Below are 3,737 nucleotides of genomic sequence, written 5' to 3'. Positions count from 1 at the left end.
ATGCCTCCTACAAATCTTGAGCGGAGGAGAATTGCTCGGAAGTTTTTAAGGATTCAAAACTTCCCAAGGGTTATTGGAGCCATTGATGGTAAGATTATCCTTTTTTTTTTATTTAGTGATGCTATTATAATTACACATTCCATTGAGATTCCCTTTGGGTGAAAGGTACCAGATTACCCCTTGCTCCTTTTAAGCATTTAAAAATTTGTAGTATTTAATTTCAGATGTTTCCATATCAAATTTATCAGTTTAATATATATATATATATATATATATATATATATATATATATATATATATATATATATATATATATATATATATATATATATATATATATATATATATATATATATATATATATATAGAGAGATAGATAGATAGATAGATAGATAGATAGATAGATAGATACAGTGACTGTAATATGATAATTTAGTACTTTTATTTGTTTGCACAGGCACCCATGTTGCCATCAAGGCCCCATCTGTAGACGAGGCCCTGTATTTCAACAGGAAAAGGTATCACTCCCTGAACATCCAACTTGTTTGTGATGCTGATGGAGTGATACTCAGTTACTGCTCCAGATTCCCAGGTATATTATTTTTGAATTGCATAAAAATTTCACCTATCCATGTACTGTATTAATTATCATGCGACTGAACAAGATTAGTGTTACTGCAAAAGAAAACGGTGTGATAAGCCTTGACATTAGATATAAATGTGCAAGATCTGATATATTACTATGATATAGGGCTTAACTCTGCCACACCTATTTTAAATATACTTTACTGTGTTTGTCTAAGTTCATGTATATTAAATTCTAGGTTCTACACATGACGCCTTCGTGTGGGCCAACTCTGAGCTGAAACAGCGGTTTCAGGAAGGGGAGTTTGGGGACTTCCTGCTTGTTGGTGAGTATCTACATAAAAAGTGCATGAGTGTACCAGTATTTCAGAGCCATGTCTTATATAAAATAGTAACATTAACTGGCAGACCATCCATCACCTTAGTGACAGCAAACTTACACCTACTGCCGTATGTACCAATGCAGTCTTAATAGGTTGTACAATCTTTATGGCCATTTTTATGTTATCTGAAAAAGAAATTGCTTCATACTTAACTTAGAAGATAACTTTTTCACAATACCATTTCATGCATGATAAGCAGGCCTGCTACATGACAAAACAATAAGAAATCTTATTTTGGATCATATTATTGCAGGTGACAGTGGGTATCCCCTTGAGCCCCATCTCATGGTGCCAGTGAGCAACCCCTCCACTGAAGCGGAGAACCGCTACAACAGGGGGCATGCCCAAACGAGGGTGATTGTTGAGCAGACGATTGGGATGTTGAAGAGTCGCTTTAGGTAATGAAGTGAAATAATGCTGTGTAGAGTAGTGCTTGCTATAGATATAATTGTTAAGTATTACAAACATTTTATTTGTGTCTCTATAGTATACTTTGTAGAGACACTTGTTATGAAGGAATCCTCTCTTTTAATATGAAATCTTGCTTCTCACAGGTGTCTGCACTCTTCTGGGGGAACACTGCAATATGCACCCATCAAGTGTGCAAAAATTGCAAATTCATGCATGCTACTGCACAATCGCTGCATCAAGCGTCGTATTCCTATTCCTTCTGATGTATGTACTAACCACATATTTTCATGTACTTTAAAGGAGATATCAATATCAAGGTCATTAGATTTGGCACAGTAGAGGCATGATCGGTCTTTCAATTGTTGTTTGAGTAATAGAAAATGGTCTGATGCATATTCATGGTATGAAAATATATATTTTTTCACACATAATATTGTCTTGAGAATTCCCAGGTTTAGGTAAAAATTTTCATTGTCACATTAAAAGACTACTCTTCTTATATCAACTTTTAAAGAAATGGAAAGTTCATCTTCAAACCCAAAGATATATCAGGCTCTCACAAATGTCATCAACTTATTTCCAGCTTCCACCAGTAGACAACGAGGAAGTGCCCCAGGCTGCCGTCATCCGTGCTGTGCAGAGAGGGCAGCGAGGACTTGGCAGAGCTGTGCAGCAGGAGATTATACAGCATTTTACCAGCCATGAAGTAAGACAGGCAGACAGCACTGGCATGTGTTATTGAGTATATAAGGATTGAAAGAATGCCTTTCCATGTCTCAGTACATGTAAAATTATATAAGTGCAGGATTTTAATATCAAGAAGAATTCGCTGGCAAATGTTAGGTTAGAGTAATACAAATCTATACCAAAAAGGAGTGTATATATTATGGTAACAGTATCACTTAAATATTACACTGACACAATACTATAACTACCAAATTAACAATATCCTGAATCACAGCACCAAGAAAATGCACAATATGGCATTACCCTGTAAATATCACAGTAACACTGTCATGAATCACAGCACGCCAAAATTAATAAATATTTGAACATTATATTGTACATACACTCTTGAATCACACCACCAAAAAATACTAAACATTTTAGAATTATAATGTACTTAACATAGGTGCCTCAATACTCCCTTCTCGAAGGCACTAAGTAATAGGCTGAAGGAAATACAGGTTCAGATAGGCTGTTCCAGAGTTAACCAGTGAAAGGGAAGAATTAATACAGGTACATAAGTGGTTTTATACAGTATAGGGTGAGCTTGAGTAGAAAGACATGGTGTGAAGATTAAGGAATAAGGAGGCATGCAGTTAGCAAGTTCAGAAGAGCAGTAAGCATGAAAATAATTAGAAAATGGAGAGCGAAGCAACAATGCAAAGAGATTTTAATGGTTGAAGACAGTTACAGAGAAAAGGTGATTGTGAAGACAACTGACAGGAAACTTATTTTTTTCAGGAGTTCCATAGCAAGAGCTACAAACTCCTGCAGAGAGGCCATCATGCCTCTCTGTGCTGCCATGTTCTCCAGAATCTGCTGCTGCGTTGCAGCCATCTGCTCAATGGCCTGCACCAACCTCTGCAGTGCCTCCCCTTGCTCCCTCTGGATCATGACGAGAGCATCCAGGCTGCACTGCATATCCACTTGTGTGACCTGAGCTTGGGCGAGAACCTCCAGGTCTTTGGAGTGAGCAACTGCATTTAAAAAGGAAAACATTAATTATTTTATTTTTTTACTACAACTTACAAAATATATTTTTAATAAAGTTATGTCTTTTTCCTGAATTACTCCTTATACCTATATATAATACCCACAACTAAACACACATTTGCCAGAAACATGTATACCTAAAAACTTAGACCAAAGCAGCTGGAACAAAAACTGTTACCTGCAGGAGTTCTGCGCCTTCTTCTCTGGGCACCTGGTAGTGGTGGTTGGGAAGCAACAGGCCGGTGGGTAGCGGCAGGCTGGGAAGGGACAGGCTGGGGGGAAGTGAAGGGCTGAGGAGTTGCAGCAGGCTGGGAAGCGACAGGGTGGAGGGTAGAGGCAGGCCGGGAAGGGACAGGCTGGAGGAGGGTAGAGGCAGGCCGGGCAGCAACCTCACCAGCAGCTGCATCCGTGAAGCTGAAGATATATAAATGAGGGTAGAAGTAAATGTTTTCCTATGTACTGTACAAATAAAATACATTTAATAACTACATTGCTTGACTGTAATAAATAAATTATTGGAAAAGGTTACACATGACACATGTGCATACACTGTTCATAGGTATGTAGTGAAGAATAAATCTTAAGTCATACTTATTCACCTTATAGTGGTGTTCTCTTCTAAGTTGAAAATTTCAATAA

General features: G+C 37.6%; 1 long non-coding RNA gene across 1 annotated transcript; it reads left to right on the top strand.

The window, feature by feature from the left end:
• Positions 1–456: 456 nt before the first annotated feature.
• Positions 457–2,073, top strand: LOC127000099 (uncharacterized). Its single transcript, XR_007753781.1, has 5 exons — positions 457–592; positions 825–911; positions 1,222–1,366; positions 1,523–1,643; positions 1,963–2,073. It is a non-coding gene; the product is annotated as an uncharacterized LOC127000099 (long non-coding RNA).
• Positions 2,074–3,737: the final 1,664 nt, after the last annotated feature.

Source organism: Eriocheir sinensis, chromosome 17, assembly GCF_024679095.1.
Source record: "Eriocheir sinensis breed Jianghai 21 chromosome 17, ASM2467909v1, whole genome shotgun sequence".
In the NCBI taxonomy this organism is placed as follows: Eukaryota; Metazoa; Arthropoda; class Malacostraca; order Decapoda; family Varunidae; genus Eriocheir; species Eriocheir sinensis.
The sequence above is the reverse complement of the archived record's forward strand: the minus strand, read 5'-3'. Positions and strand labels throughout refer to the sequence as shown.